Raw genomic sequence first — 18,124 nt, 5'->3', positions numbered from 1 at the left:
TTAATTTATAAGTTGGAAACCTAAATGCATGTCCTAATGAGAAGCCTAATATAGAATAACAAATTCATCACATTAGGAGAACCTTGCCCTTTGCATTTCCTTGCTCCTGGGAACTTAAAGCTGAATTTTAATGTTACATTAACATTTGCAATAAAAGTTAAAACCCTAAAACTAAAATGCAGACTTCCTTGTAGACTCATGTGGTAATTGTATGAAATAACCACATGTGATAACTCAGGAGAGATAAAAGGAAGAATAAATTGTTGCCACATAGAATTAGTTGGGGATTTTTAAAGGGATTTGATAAAGTTACTAATTTTATGTCTACTCACCTTACCAATGGAAAAGTTGCAATTTGTCTCACTTTATTTAGTAGTCATCTTTTGAAAGTTCCTGCATCTCAAACTATTGCTAATATTTCCTTAGTCACTAATATTATTCCTTTTTGGGTATAATGCATTTTCATTCTGTTTCAAATATCATTTTAATTTTCACTTACTAGATTTCCCCAGCATCCCATAGCTAAAAGGTTTGTTTTAAAGAGTTCAATGTCAAACTTTGGTGCTATAAAGTATTTTTTTAAAGAGGTTAAATTTTAAAAATAGTGTTCTATAGCCAAATTAAAAAAAAAAAAAAAAAAAAAAAGAAGAAGAAACCTGGACAGGAAGATTGCAAGTTTGAAGCCAGCCTGGGCAACTGTCTCAAAAAGCAAAAAGATCTGGATATGTAACTCAGGAAGCAATTGTAAGGGCAAATAACTTGAATAGCTAGCATCATTCCTGATCACAAAGGATATTATTTGTTGAACACAGGATCCATTCTAAACACATTTCATGGCATCAGAAATACAATTGTCATAACAAGCTATTTCTACACTTGATCTTAGCCAAAAGGCCGAGAAGCGATAACAAGCTATTTCTAAAAACAAGTTCACAAATACCATTTACAAGAATGTTCCATTCCGTCAGTATAATCCCACCCATATTAACCACTGTATAAAGAATTAGCAAGACAGTGCCACTGCATCAGTGTGAAAAAGAAAGCAAATTTAAAAAGGAGAAAGAGTAAGCATAGAAAAATTAGGATACTTCTCAGGAATCCCTTAAAAGACAGATTCTGGTTTACACCATAACCACTAGACTAGAAGCATATCCATTATAAGTATTTGATATATTTAAAATACATCTAGCAAACAACAAAAAATTGCCTTCCGTTCTGATGTGATGTTTATTTCTCTGGATATTTTGCTGTTTCTTACAAATTTCCGAGCCAAACTAACTTCTGATATTGTTGAAGAAGGAATGAGTCCTTACCTGGATTACTCTCAGCAATATTTGCTGTTTTGACATTGATTTGAAATTTGGACAAAGCAAATAAGCATACCCTTCACAAAGTTTACACCTAACTAGACATTCCCTGTACTGATATATGGGAATACCCGTAAACTCCTCTGACATAAACCTGGGGCAGTTTGCTATCTGCAAAGTGCATGAGATTTGAAGTCTACTATATGCAAGCTAGAACCCCACTTCTGACACTTTAAGTTTTTGTAAATTTTAAAAGCAACATGAGAACTCTGAATTTGTTTCTTTGACTTTAAAATTAGAATATTGATATTTACTTAAAAGTGAAGTTTTTGAGGGTTGAAATATATATCCTGTCAAGAATTTTTTAACAGTCTCTCTATAATAGAGACAATTTTAAAGTGGGAAACTGAGCAAGATATTTTAAAATATAAACTCTCATCTCACATATAAATCCATCTTGTAATATACCTGTTTTTAAATCCAAAAGCTTTATGTTTGCAATAATATGTAAAATTACTGTGATTTATGTGTTTGCCCAAAGTCCCATACTCCTAGGTTGCTCTCAATGATTCTCACCTCCTGGTATTTACACCTCTCTTCAATCCCTTTCTCTGTGGAATTTGGTGACCTGTGCTTTCCAAAAGACAGAGTGTAAAGCTCATGACTCACTCCTGAAAGCCAGTGGAGTTTCACTACCTCTCTCTTGAATTACTTGCTTGAAAGAACCAGAATTAGTTTTTTGACAGAAGAAGAAACAATCAAGTATGAATAAACACTCAAAAAGAAGAAATTTATGGGGAGGGGTTGAGGTCATTATTAGAAAATAAAATAGTAAGACACTGTGACACCAATAAGATAATATAAACATTGACCCATGTACCAGAATAGAGACACCAGATTCTAAAACATGCATATGAGGAAGCCTGATTTATTATGACTCATATGTTTTAATGGGAAAAGATAGAATTTTCAATAGAAGTTATTGAAAAGAGTTTATTCATATTAAACTGTTTATTTTTAGTTCTGTGATGTATGTCATAAAGCCAAGGATCAGTAAGTGGAATGACAATAAATTTAAAAGCTTCTGCATAGCAGAATAAACAATTAAGAATGTGAAGCAAAACCCTACAGAATGAGAGAAAAATCTTTGCCAGCTACTCTTCTGACAGAGAACGAATATTCAAAATATATAAATAACTAAAAAAAAAATGAACAAAAAACCAATTAATCAATAAATTGACAAATAAATTTAACAGACATTTCTCAATGTAAGAAATACAAATGGCCAACAAGTATATAAAAAAAAAATGTTCAACATCTTTATCAATCAGGGAAATGCAAAACGAAACCTCACTGAGGGGTTTTTCTCAATCCAGTTAGAAGGGCAATCATCAAAACAAATAATAATAAATGTTGGCAAGGGGAAAATGGAACACTTCTACATTACTAGTGGGATTTTGAATTAGTATTATGACTGTGGAAAATATGGAGGTGTCTCAAAAGGGATAGAGTCACCATATGACCCAGCTATACCACTCCTCAGTATCTGTCAAAAGGAATTAAAGTCAGCATTCTATAGTGAATGCATACCCTTGTTTATAGCAACAAAATTTACAGTGCCAAGTTATTGTACTAGACCAGGTGCACATCAACAGAAAAATGGATTAAAACAACACAAAAGAATGATCCATTGATGGGAATAAGGAACATATAACACTCACAAAATACTATTTCCAAAATAAAAAAAAAGATCTCTACAATATCTTCATATCAAGAGTTCTTGATAGGAAAGAAACTCCAAGTAGAAAAATGAGTAAAATGTTCAATAGTCTCTTCACATACAAGGGAAATCAAAGAGCAACATTAAAAAAAAAAAAAGAGTGCTCAGTCATTAATCGTAAGGGAATTCTAAATCCTCATCATATAAGATACCATTTCAATTTATTTTAAAAAGCCACTGAATATAAACAGTGGAAGTATATGGATCAGCACTACTTGTACAGTGTTGGGGACTGAAAAATAGAACTCTTACTTTGGAGAGATTTGCTATTATCTACAAATGTTAAATGTGTACCTAATTAGCATATGATCCTGTTATTGCACTCCTAAAACCACACCCTCAGAAATTCTTTTGCATAATCTGGATGTCATTGACAAGAATGTTCATAAGTGCAATTTGTAGTAGTAAGAACTGGAAAAGCCAAGCTTCATCAAGGGTAGACTAGGACATGATACAACATGGAATATAAGAAACATTATTTTGAATTAAAAAGAAGTCCTAGAAAAAATATACAGAGTCTCTTTTATGAATTGAAAAATATGCAAACCTGCAAATGATATAAAACATATATCCTCAAATGAATGATTTAAGTATTTTAAAACAGTAATATGAGGGATTTATAGGATTGGACCTGTAGACAATGCTGTTTGGGAACTGAGTAGTAAATACACGTGTTTTCGTAAAAAATGTCATTTCATATATTTTATGTGTTACAAGTATTTTTACACTTCTACTTGATTTAGCAAGTAATGATTAATTTAAAAACAAACTTATGCCATCAGTTTCATATTGAGATTGATTATCAAGGAAGAAATTTTCCATGCCAGTAATTCTTACTGTAGACCCTATTTAAAACACACACACACACACACACACACACACACACACACACACAGATGAAATTCTGCTTCACAGTTGAGCCTCTGGGCAAGGGGTCATAGCAGATGTTTGCTGTGAGCTGAAAGGAAATTGGATAGATGCCAAAAGCAGAGCTTATGACATTGTTCCTATGGTGACAGAGATATTAAGATCAGCATATAAAGAAAAGCATTAATGTACTATATCCAAGGGACCATGAATTCCTGAAACTCTCAGTATACATTTCACAACTGCTTTAAAACCACATGGGAAAAGCATACATCCTCTGCCCCCATCTTCCTTAGCACTTGCCAAACTCATTTACTTTTTTTTTTTTTTTTAAAGGGAATGAATCCTCTGTAGTCTAGGAAGCTAGGGAGGAGGTGAGACAGGTACTGGTGGAGAACAGCATTTACAGAGTTGTAGGGAGGTGACCATTGGAATAAAAATGAAGATCCAAGTGCTTGGCTGTGAGTATGTACAGAAATAAGGTCCCGATTGTGCTGCTCACACTTGAAAGCTGCTGCCGATCACACTGAGAAATGAACCATCATCTTGCCCTTTTTCTGCAGGGCTGACACTTTTAGTAGCTTTGTTCTGACCTGGAGGATTTCAGCTCAATTTAGAGTCCCGGTATTTTGAATACTGGTATCACCAGGTTCTTTTTTCATTCTCCGTGGCTTACAATCTCATTTATAAATCACTTGACATACTTAGGGATGGCTTCCCTGATAGAAAGACATTTCCTCTGTTTGTCTTTCTGGATCATTTTCCCATACAGGAAACAAACAAACAAACAGGGCCATGTATTTGCCATATTTCAAAATTTGTAAGAATTTTTAAGTTTATTTATTTATTTTTTTCAAGAAAACTTAATTTCTAAGATGTTAATGACTTTTAGGATTCTGGCACCAAATAAAATCAGAACTGGAATTCAATCCAAGGTCTTTAAGTTTTTGACATCACAAAGCTTCAAGCCTTTTTATTAGTATATTCCAAAGTCACTTTAAAAAGTCTGCTTGATGAAGAATTTTCAGGAGTGGGAAAATTACATCTTTTGCTACTGGCTTCTCTAGCTATTAATAACACAGTCATTGTGTTTTAGAGAATTGAGAAAAATAATTCCTGAGTAAATTTTTGGTGTACTATATACTTTCACACACATTTACCCATTTACTATTCTCAATCAAATGATTAGATTATTAGTATTATTAATATCATGTCATTATTGATTTAGCTTCATGGGTGAGACTCTGAACACTCAACAACTAGGTAATAGAGGAAATTAGAAATCAAATGCTGTCTAAATCCAGCAAATATTGCCATGAAAATACCTGACCTTTGAGTTATATAAGGAAATAATGTCTCTATTTCTAAAAATGCAAGGATGGCATAAATATGTGATAATGTACACCAAGATGGTTATGTTTACTGTAACAGACATAGAACAGGCATGAGATTTAGAAACATCAAGGTCTATGTGCAAGTGTGTGTGTGTGTGTGTGTGTGTGTGTGTGTGTACATTATGTATACATCTATATATATCCAACAATTCAGCAATGCTTGTATTCAAATTAGACAAAAAAGGATGTGCACATACATCAATACTTTCACACTTCCATTTATCATTTAGTTACCATGTAATAAGATAAGATAGATCCTTAGATAATCATTTTTGAAGAATTTCAAAGAAATTGAAATGTGATCATAGGCAAGCACAGTGATTCTTAGGGTTGATTTTGTTTCCCAAGGAGGGACATTTGGCAAGAGCTATTTTTAGTTGGCAAAATGAGGGGAATATTACAAGGAATTATGGATGTAGCAGCTATGGTGGTTGCACAAGAAATACACAAGAAAGCCTTCCATAATAAAAACAACCAATTCCAAAGGTGAGTAATGCTGAAAATGAGAATGATGGATTCAACATTCCAGGGATTGACCTGAATAAAAGTCTTACAAATTTTAAACCACACAGGTTAGTTGAGGCTACAAAGAAACTGCTGTATGCACATATGTAACATTATTAAATTAGAGGACATTGAAGTGCCTGCCAACTATGCATTTCTAAGAGATGAACAAATCTAAAGAAAATTAAAAGAAAGTGATTGGGGATACAGCTCAGTGATAGAACATAAGCCTAAAGCCAACCACGTGCAAAGCCCTGGGTTCGATCTGTGGGACCAAAAAACAAAAACAAAAAAAATAAAAAATAAAAAAGAATAAAAAGAAAATAAAAACCTGAATAAACAATAACAATAAAAAAGCAACAAACAAAATAGTTCTAACTAAAACTAAAATTAATATGCTACTGCATGAATTCATTGATAGTTCATTTTTGTTGTTTGTCATTAAAATGTCGATAAATTTAGAAATAAGCACACTCACAAAAATGTTATTTTTTAATAAGGAGGACTTGTTTGAGATTGTTGATAGGTGTTATTCATTCAGTATGACACAAGCATACCTTTCTTATTTTTATTTCTCTAAAAGGATAAGGAAACTAAGTTGACACATAGCAGTCACAGGAAAGAGAAAGAAAATATTCATTTTCTACCCTCTCATTTATTTTCTTTCCCTTGCTCTAAGCTTTGTATTAATAAAGCATAGAAGGAAGAAGAAACCAGGACTAAAGACATTTGAATGCATCCTCCTTCCCATATAAAACCTATAATTTGGTAAAATTTTCAGAAACACATTACTTCTTTTCCCTTTTGACTGCCTGTGTTGAAATTCACGGAAACCAACAAAAGAAATCATGAAGACTCCAGCATGAATCATTTATTTGGACAAAATAGGGTGGCTATTTAAAAAAGGGCAGTAATTCCCTCTTGCTGTCAAAAGATAAAGGCTTACAATTTCCTGTTGAAATGTTACAATACCTTGTAAATTTTGAACCTGTAATCATCTTCTGAAAAAGAGGAGAAAAACACCAATTGGCAACATTTTGCTATGGAAGTGAATGCATTACTGCAAACCATAAATATTTTTAATTCTAGTGTTCAGGAAAGATGATAAAGGTCAATTATTTACTACCAGAAAACAGTGAAAGTCAACTATAAAATGTGGTTACAGTTAGAAAAGTGACCATAATAAAGCTAGTATTTTCTCAAGTAAACTTTTGCTCCTATTAGATCTGAGAGTCATTGCTAAGTACTTTAATGTCAAGTCTGAAATATTCCAAAGAGGTAGAGAACCAGCAATCTGAGTTCACCATCCTCAATAATACTGAGGAAAGTGCAGCTTCTTTTTCATGGTGGAAATTCTACTACTGAGGATATACCAAGGCTGGCTGTGGTAATTACAAGGAGCTAAATTGTGTTTATCTGTGCAAACTGCCATGTTTTTATATTGCTCCCTATCCTCCTACAGAGAATTATAAAAGAACATTTGGAGTGAGAAATTATATTTGTACATTGTCATTTGGCAATCATTACCACCCTTTAAACCACAATTATTGGTGTCAGTGGTTGAGCTTTGTGGATACTCTGTGGCCTTTAAAAACTTTTCCTGAAATAGTAAAGGCTGTTGTATTCAAACAGACTGGTTAGATCATATTTAAACTGTGGTAGGAATAGAAATTTATTTTTGAAAACTCTCTACCTACTTTAATTAAAACAAATTAAGCAGTTTTTATTTGATTCATTATTTGGAGATTCTAAGGCACATTGGGAAGTGGTGATTTGTTTGTGCTAGGTGAGGTACTCACCTCGCCTTTCAGATCTTCCCTCTCTCCTCTCCACTCTGCCTATCCCTCATCTTTGATGCTTGAGTTGGGGCCCATTCTCAAAGGACTCATTTTTCTCTACCACTTTCCCTCCCCTCTACCTATCTATCTATCTGTCTATTTATCTAATTGATAATTGGTATTTGCACATATTTTTGTCACCTCAGTATATGATGTACAATAATCAGAACAGGGTGATGGGCATGCATAGTACCTCAAACATGCACCACTGCATATGTTGGGAACATTCCCAATGTTCCGCACTAGCAACCATCAAATATTAAATGAATCATGGTCAAAATAGTTACCCCACTGCACTAGAAAACACCAGAATCAATTCCTCCTATCTAACTTCATTGCTGTACACATTATCCATCTTTTTACATTTCTCTTTCTCACTATTGTCAAGTTATTTGAATTACCCATCTCACAAAAGTTCACACATCTGAATCACAAAACCCAGGCTCTCCTCATTCTGCTTCAGTCTTATAAAGATAATCTCCATTCTGTCCTTTCAAACATAGACATTTTTCCTTTATTTCATTCTTAGGACATGAAGTTCAAACTTTCAGAAAGGATTGTGGATTCCTTTGGCTTGACAAAAGAGATCAATGAGTGGCAATACTAAAATGTGGTCTGATTCCTATGGTATAACCATCATTATCTTCTACAAATGTATGAAAAATTAATGGATTTGATTTTGTGTTTAAGTTGTTTAACAGAAAAGAGTTCATGAAAAGATAGCAACAAAAGAGAATGTCTACAAGGTCAAGTGAGTCATAGACATTATGTAAATAGGGGAGTTCAGACAAGAGGTAGAAGTTATAGTGCTTGGAGATTAGGGACCAGTACATCTTCATGTTTCAGGTAGCTGAAATTTGCTTCTGACCTTTGCTTAGGGTTAAGAAAGTGATAACTTTGTAGCAGTTGACAGGGATCACAGAACAATATAGAATTAGTTTTCCCTTTCCCCCCCTCCCCAAAGAATCTCTCAATCATCAGATAACCTCATACTTAATTCATGAAATAAAATCTCTATGATTTATAGTATGATATATAGTGCTATTCATAAGCAAAGGATCATAATCACATTTTCATAGGTGAGAAATCTGAAGTGATGCAAGGGGATTTATTTCAGTGTAAATGAAAGAATTCATTTCTGCCACTCTGGCTGCTTGAAAGTTTCCCTTGCCCACTGGAGTTGAGGCTATGAATCATAGGGAAAAGGAATTTGGCCCTCTCAAAAGGGAATCCATGTCTCCTTATGTTTACAGTTAATAATGAGTTACAGATTGCTGTCTTCCTTTGAGAACGGAAGAGCATGATTGAAAAATATGTGAGAACAATGTTCACTTGGTCAGTGCCATGGGCTGAATATTTGTGTCCCTCTCAAATTGATTTTAAAATCCTAATCCTCAATATGATGGCTTTTAGAGATGAGGGTAATCATATCATGAGAGTGGAGCCTCACATTGGGATTAGTGCCCCTTTTAGAAGAAACATGAGAGAGTTTGCTTTCTCTTTAGTCTCTGTCAATGAGAGTATAAGGAAGCAGGCCTTCATCAGATACTGGATCTTCTATTATCTTGATCTCAGACTACCCAGATTTCTGAACTATGAGAAATAAATGTGTGCTGTTTAAGCCTTTTAGTCTGATAATTTGGTATTGCAGCCCAGATTGATTGACAGTCTGGGTTTCAAGGGGACCCAATATTACTTAACAGTTTTCAACAACTTTATTTTCTCATTGTGGTCATATGGGGGCATGGTTAGAAGATGACTAATACCATTTTAAAAGGTTATGCTCAGTAGCAATATAGGACCAAATAAGGAAGTCAGGAAGCTTGAAAGAGTGATATCATTGTTCCCCAAATGGAGTTCTCAAAGTAGAAAGGTAGACAACATGAGAAAACCCTGGTTCGATTAAGGTGTGGGTTTTTATGAATTCCTTTACAATCATAAGATATTCACATGTAAATACATTTAAAAATTAACAATTTGCAGCTGTTTGCAAGGAGTATATACATGGGACATATGTGAGTAAAGATGCATATTCATTTATTTAAATTTTGTTTCTTTTGTCCTATTTGATAACCATGTACATATATTACTTTTGAAACTCAAAACTGTTTTAAAAATATGTCTAATTGATTCTAAGTTAATTTTTCTCAACATATTAGTTTACATTAGCATACCTTAATGCAAGCTAGCATATGTTGTAATACCTAATGTTGTTATTAATATTTTATGAATTAATTAGGACAATTAAAAGTACTAATCACTAGAAAAGACACAAAAGACACGGAAGATGTTAAATTACTAGAATCTGGTAGGAGGACAGTATTAATTCATACATATATATAAAATACATATATACTAATGTATACATATTATATGGATTAGCTTTTTCATTTGCTGTAACCAAAACATCTGACAAGAAAATTATGGGAGAAAAAAGTTTATTTTGGGGCTCAGCGTTTCAGACGTCACAGTCAAAGGCACTCGACTCCATTCCTTGGGCTTGAGGTAAAGCAGAACATCATGGTAGAACGGTGTGGTTGAGGAAAGTGGCTCACATAATGATAAGAAAGCAAAGAGAGAATTTTCTTGCCAGATAAAAAATATACTCTCCTAAGGCACGCACCGAATGGTTGCCTCTCTACCCACATCTTATGTGCCTTTAGTTACCACTCAGTTAATCTGGATCAGAGGAATAATTCACTGATTAGGTTAAGGCTCTCATAACCCAATAATTTCACTTCTGAATGTTCTTGTATTGTATTACACATGAGTTTTCAGGGATATCTAATATCTAAACCATTACAAATGTATTTATAAATAACATTATATGTATACCATATATAAATATTATATATACATTATATATAATATAGAAAGAAATTATACATATATATAAAGAAATTAAACCTATGTCTGTTTGGCTTCATAAGTGTTGGGATACAGAGAGTTTTATTATGGAGTATTTGCCACATAATTTTGCACCATCCGCAGAGTCATAAAAACATATTTATTAAATTGTTAAGTTTTGTTAAATTAAGTTTTCTGTGTTAAAATTTGATTTTGGATACAGAGTAAATTTATTTAGCCTGCATTTCTGTGCAAAAAGATACTGGGACTTAGTTTACCGATTATGAATGTCACGGATCATATACTGTCTCTTTTCCTTTGTGAGGTAAGTGATTAAGTTTAAGACTGACATCTCAGACACAGAGGATAGGACTTAAATATTTTATGCCAGATTTTATGAATCGCAGTTCTCATGTGGGATCTTGACTTTGTCCACTAGCCCAGTACTAAAAAGATTAAAGTAGATCTAACCTTAGAGCACTTAGCCATGGTGAATAACAAGTTTCTTCAAATATCCATTCCCTTACTTTTTCTGCTACCATTTTGAGACCAGGTAAGACCTTTGACTCTTTCATTTCTATGTTTTCATGCACCTGACCTTTCTGACTGATAAAATACTTTAAGAAGTAAAAGTTCTGATATGTTGCCCATACAGTCCCAAGAACAATAAAATAACCCAATACTTTGATGCTAAGTAATTAGGGAAAGGGGGAGGAGCTAGGTAGTATTGTTTCCAAATAATATCATCAATCCTTTAGCACCCTGATTGAATAAATAGGCAGGGAATGGGTGTATATTCTTCCCACAATAAGTCTCTTCCTACATCATTACATCAGTCATTGACACATCAAGACTTGTGGCCTTCTAGATTCTGTAATATTACCCTAGGAACCCACTAAATGCCTGAATAGCAATAGTCCACATGGATCAACTCCATCATAATGGAGGACATTAAAATAAATCCAGTCTGGATACAAGCTTCAATTTTCAAATCTCTTTGTGCAAAGACAAGTTAGGATGGAGAAGTAGAAACGTGCCTCCCTAACTTTTCCACTTATACAAAATCAGCAGCCAATTACTCATCAATGCATGACTTTTTATTTGTCACTGAGCAAATAGTGACCTGTAAACCTTTCAAAATATTATGATATGCACAAAAATCAGAATGCCTGATCAATTCTTCAACAAATAATTTCCAAAGGTATTTTGATAATTAAATAACATTATTTTATGTATTTAATACATAATCACAGTTTAGAATGACTATCATCCCTTGAGAACTCCATTGATTACTAAATCAGGCACCTATAAAAAAGAATATCTGCTTTTCTTTACAAATTTTGACTTTAGTAGTTTTCATGACAGTTAAAGGCAGAATTTCAACTGGAATAAAGAGAGTTCTTCTCATCTAGGAATATAAAATCTTTGTACTTCAGGATTCCATCTGCCCTTGTTACTTCCAGCTAGAATCACCACATTTTATTCCTGACAATACATTTTAGTAAAGCAGAAAAAAAAAACAGCGTTGTCATAAAGGGGTATTATCACTTCACAAGGGTCGGGTAAGCCGCAGGAGTAGATGAAATTCAAATCAGCCAAGATCTTGTTTCCATGATAATGTATCTCTCCAGCTTTGAAATCACATCAGAATTGCTCCTATACTGAGTGGTTTTCAAAGTTGTCTTTGAGGCATCACTGAGAGATTCTAATAGATAGCTTCCAGTAGACTGCTATGAAAGGAGACTTTTGCATCTCAGAACAAGATTAGTTCTATCTGTTTTTGAGGTATATGAAATATGGTGTTATTATTGAATTATTATTATGTTTTTTCTGCTACAAAATCATTATGACTTCCTAATTAAGGTTTGGTTTCCTAAGTAATTAAAGCAGATTCCTTTGTCAGTAGCTACCAATGGCTTTTCCAGCAATCACGTTTTGCACTAGGATCTGTTAAATAATGATTAGAAATGTCAGCTAATGTTATCAAAAAGAGAAGGAAGAGCAAGTATATGGCATATCCTAATAGATGGGGCAGTTCAAGAGCTCCAGGGAAATAAAGAAAGCAACAATTTGCCTAGAGTTGATAGTTATAATCCGTGAAGGAAAGGAAAGTACAAATGTTTATTCATTCTGCATTTAAATGGTCCAGTACCAGGGATCTGTGACTTGTTGTCTGCACATTATTTTATGGTGCAGGAGAATACATTTGAGCAAACACCATTTGTACTTGGGTCTCTTTGTCATGAGGGAATATAAAACTCAACTATAGATTTTTATATTGTTGGCTACTTCCCTGACATGTCTCTCCTTCAACACCAGGGCCTAGTGGTGCAAGTATCACATCAACCTCAAAATGGGGTGATGCAAAAGGTCCCTTTATTTAAGTTCTGCGCTGCCTATCTGAATCTTCAATTTGCAAAAGGTGGAAGGGGTCATGGTTGCGCGGGTTAACTAAGGCCCATTAAGTGCTTTAGTGAGAACTCAAATAGTTGAAAATATTATTTGGATACAATTTTCAGTATAGGAAAGTATACGTTAGGGATGCTTCTTTAATAACAAGCATGCATTTAATAGTGATATCAACAGACATCTTAAAAGTGCTATCAACAACAGATTTTGTTTTAAGGAAAGTTTAATAGGACCAGGCAGTTTACTAAATGCTATGTATGTAATCTCATCTAATTAGTGCTTTAAAAAATTATTCTTGTGTACTGTTCTGTATTAATTTTCTATGGCTGATCTAATAATTTATCACAAGCTCTTCACTTAAAACAACACAAATTACCATGCAATTTTCAAGGTCAGAGATCCAAAATAAATCTCACTGGGGTAAAAATCAAGATGTCAGTAGAACTGTACTTTATCCTGAGGATTTTTTGGGGGAAGAATCTATTCCTTTTCTATTCCACCATCTTGTGAATACCTAAATTACTTGGCTCATGGCCCCTTTCCATGTTCCTCCATCACAGGTTCTGAGGATTAAGAAGTGGACATCTTTGGAGGGGCATTATTCTGATTACTACACCCTCCAATATTAATGAAATTGAAATTTTGGAATAAAAAATCAGATTAAATGTTTCTCTTGTCATTAACTTTTCCCCTTTTCAAGCTATTTAATGTTTGTTGATCTGGTATGAAAATAATCTACTGCATCATGACCTTCAATGAGCACTTTTCTCATTCTTCCCCAGAATCAGCTGCCCTGGTAAATCCACCTTGCTGGTGGATTGTTACACAGAATGCACACTCTTGTTTTCCAAGCCTGGGTACCTCTGTTTTCTGTCCTGAATGCTTAACCAATACAACTTTGCATACTTAAGTTCTATTTTATTCTTTTCCCTCAGCTAAGCGATATTTCTCAGGAAGACAGCATTAACCCCAAATGTCCCTACTTTAATTAACTAAAATATTGACTTATTTTTTCCTTGTACATATTTTGTGTTCACCTTGTCCTAGGCACTACTCTTAGTGCTGAGGAAACATTAGGGAAGAGACAGCACACTCATTTCATGAAACATACTTCCTGCTGATAATAAACAGATGATACAAAAAGTATTCAATATGTCAGATGGAATAAGTACTTTGAAGAAAAATAAAGCAGGGTAACTGATGAGAAGGACATGTGGGAGGATATTTTTTATAGAAAGGTCAAGAAACTCTTCTCTCATGAAGTGATGCTTAAAGAGCCAGGAAGGGAGAAAAGGGTGAATCCTGGGGATGCTTGACTATTCCAGGCAGAAGCAACAGTAACTGTGAAGGCTCAGAGATGAGATGAGTATTTTGGTTTCAGGACTCTTCATTGTAACTACAGTAGTCTCAAATGTACACAAGAGTTGCATGACTTTGAATAATCTACTTCTTTGATTAGACTTCAAACTCATCCAGAGAAGACAGTTTTTTTTTCTTGTCATTATAGCCTATACTGTTTATTGGGTTTTGGACTCTCAAAATTTGTTTGTAGAATGAATGAATAAACAGCCCTATTCACTGTGGTATTCTTCTTCTCATCCTTTCATCAAGAAACTGAGGATTAAAGTATTTAATAATCATCAAAGGTCATATAATTATTCAATGAGAAATCCTTAAATCTAAAATTAGTTAAGAGTGAAGTCTGGGGCTCAACCACTTCATGAGTTATGTTGTCTGATGATTTTCTTGGAGGTGTTTTAAGTCAAATTGTATTCTTAAGGGGAAAATGACTTGGAACATACAGACATGTAGATAGTTCACTATAGTATTCTCTTAAAATAAAAAGGTTTCCTCATAAAATGGAAGATCAATCACAATCTCAAAATTTGTGTGAAAAAAATAAAACATAGCATAGAATAGTAAACATGACAGCCAGCTTTAAGCAATTGGTAAAATGTTATTGTAGTTACCACCATATTTCAGATGAAATTTAAAAAAAAAAAACTTTCTGAGATACTATGGTTCTGATAAAAGTTTAGTGACAGCTGGGCATGTAATTCTAATGACACAGGAGGCTGAGATAGAAGGATCACAAGTTTAAGACCAATCTCAGCAACTTTGCAAGACCCTGTATTAAAATTTAAAGAGATAAAATAAAGCTAAAAAAAAATCAAAAGGACTGGGTATATGTTGAGAGCCACAACCAGGTCAAGATGGCGCCTGGCATTTTGCCAGAAGGAGTGGTTGCGAAGTAACACCAGCGATCCATTAAGATGATGATAATTAAGTTAAGCTGTGTATACTTATTAAGATAATGACTGATTGCTATAACTGGATGATGCTAAATTGAAACAAGCTGTGTATTCAGTTGTGTATATAAACCTCTGCTGTCCGGCAATAAGGCGGCTCCTGCTACCTCGGGTGCCCACTACTTTTGAGTTATTGCAGAGTTCCCCTTGAGTTCCTGTTGGTTCTCGCGGAGTTTCCGTGGAGTTCAGGTGGAGGTCCCGTTGGGTTCGGGCAATAAAGTAGTTCCTGTTTGAACCTACAAGTGGCTCGTGACCTCCCGGTTATTTGTGCCCAGCCAGACTGCAGCAGGTATATAGCTCAGTGATATAGTACCCTGGACTCAATTTCCAGTACCAAAATAAAAGATATTATGTAGAAAGTGATTTGTATATGACAGATTCCACCTCTTCAGCTTACACCCCTACTAGAAAAACTTATTTTCTCTAAAACGGGTGTGGAATTTTTCTTATTCCTATAGTGTGGTAGAAAACAGAGAAATAACACAATAGCAGACTATCTTCCCCCAAAATGGAGATTGAATAGTTTTCAGAAACCGCAGATGGGGGAATGAGATAGTGAGAGGAAAAAATCAGAGAATATTTTGGAAGACATATTTGCAAAGTAGATTTGTATGAGGAAACTATGTGCTATGATTTGATTGTGACCCCAAAAATGATATATTAGAATCTTAATCATTATTCTCCAATGCAACTGTGTGGGAGATGGGCCTAATGGGAGATGTTTAGGTCATGAGGGTTCTGCCCTTAGGAATGTATTACTATTGTTAGTTATGAAGGGCTTGAAGTGACAAGCTGGATATCTTGATATCTCTTATATTTTACCCTTAGATGATACATCAAGAAGGCCCTCAGTTGATATCAGCCCATTTATTGAAGACTTATAAGACTTATAAACTTCTGAAGCTGATAAGCTTCCAGAACTTTGAGTTAATACATTTTTGTTCATTATAAACCATCTAGTCTCAGCTATTATGTTATAGCCATACAAAACAAAGACTCCAAAAATAATGAAAGGTGTTGTGACATAAAGTAAACCTTAAGAGTGAAATTATGGCATTTTCCACTAAATGGTTGGAGTTGGAGAATATCCTGCTAAGCAAAATAAGCCAATCCCACAAAACCAAAAGCCAAATGTCTTCTCTAATATGTGGATGCTAATTCACAATAAGGCTGGGGACACTAGGGAAGAATAGAAGAATAGCGTTACCTTAGTTTAGGTAGAGGGAAGTGATGGGAGGGAAGAGGAGGGGATGTGGGGATAGGAAAGATAGTAGAATGAAACAAACATTATTACTTTATGTATATATGTGACTACATGACCAATTTGATTCTGCAACATGTTCACTCAGAAAAATGAGAAATTATATCCCATCTATGTATGATGTATCAAAGTGCATAAATGTATTCTACTGTCATGTATAACTAATTAAAACGAATTTCAAAAATAAAAAAAAAAGAAAGTGAGGTTTGTTTAAAACAGTAATAAGGGCTGCGATTTAAATAAAGACTGAATTAGCACAAAACAACTTGAGAGTGGAACACACAGCAAATGATAATTTGAACAATATAGAGGAACAAATTCAGCCTGAAAAAACTTGTTTTGAGTATGTTTTTACTAAGAGTTTTGCATAATCTTTTACTAAGGAGAAGACATATGTTTACATGAGAAATAAAATGAATACCATTTATTGTTTATTGTATATAATTTTGCTTACATTAACCTCATTTAAAATTATATGTGGTTCTCACTCAATTGTGTGGGTTTAATTATTCTCATTTAGACCTATTGTTCCTGTGAGAAAAATTTAATTTAGAATTATGAATACTGGTATTATTAATCAAAATAAATGATTATTTAAAATATATTTCAGTTATTCAGTTTAAAATGCAATATGCAAGTAGTATAAAACTCAAAATTGCAGAGTGGTGTAAAATGAAAAGTAAATTCCATTCTAATACCTTGGCTAATATTTCAGAGCTGTGTTAAATATTTTCATGGTTTGGATCTGGAATTTCTCCAAAGACTCATGTGCTGACGGATTAATCCCTAGTGAGGCAATGCTCAGAGTTGGGGCTTTGGGAAGTGATTGAATCATGAGGGATCTAACCTTATCGGTGGATTACTCTATTGATTGAATCATAATTCAATGGCATTATTGAGATGTGGTGGAAGTTTTAGGAGGTGGGGAATAGTTGGAGTATGTAGGTCACTGTGTGGTGGGGTGGTTCATGTTCTTAGCCTCTTCCTCTCTTTATCTCTCTGCTTTCCAGTTGCCATGAGATGAGCAGGTTTACTTTATCATGCACTCCCTATCATGAAATTCTGCCTCACCAAAGGCCTAAAACAATCAAGCCAAGTGATCTTGGATTAAAACCTCAGAAACTGTCAGGCAAAATAATTTTTCCCCTTTAAGGAATTCTGTCATAACAATGGAACAGTAACAAAAATATCATTGGTGATAAAGTGCACACTCACTTGACCCTGCCTTGATCACTTTTTAGTGGATATTCTTCTAATGAAGTCCACAAATCATGAAGTCTTCTTCAATTGACATATATCTCCTTTATGATAGAACAAGCAAGTTAACTTTCAGGAAGACAGGAAGATTATCTTGATAGGTGGGTGTCAGAAAGATCAAAAGATAGATTTTTATAAGTAACTAATAAAGTACCATGTCTCAGAGTATTTTTTTTTTTTAATGGAATAACCACTCAAGGGCTACTTGGGCCTCTACCATGACTCAGGATCCCCTGGAATTTGGAGAAGGTTTTGGTCAGTGACTTGGTAGAAGTCCAGTCTGCAGCCTCAGACTGGGAGTTTATCTAGTTTCCCAAAGGATGACAGAAATGTAGACAAGGAGAATCAGGA

General features: G+C 34.2%; 1 non-coding gene across 1 annotated transcript; it reads right to left on the bottom strand.

Annotated features, from left to right (window-relative positions):
* Nucleotides 1-716: 716 nt before the first annotated feature.
* On the bottom strand, nt 717-906 carry LOC114093864 (U2 spliceosomal RNA). Its single transcript, XR_003582950.1, has one exon. It is a non-coding gene; the product is annotated as a U2 spliceosomal RNA (small nuclear RNA).
* Nucleotides 907-18,124: the final 17,218 nt, after the last annotated feature.

Source organism: Marmota flaviventris, chromosome 9 (assembly GCF_047511675.1).
Source record: "Marmota flaviventris isolate mMarFla1 chromosome 9, mMarFla1.hap1, whole genome shotgun sequence".
In the NCBI taxonomy this organism is placed as follows: Eukaryota; Metazoa; Chordata; class Mammalia; order Rodentia; family Sciuridae; genus Marmota; species Marmota flaviventris.
This window is presented reverse-complemented; position numbering and strand designations above follow the sequence as displayed.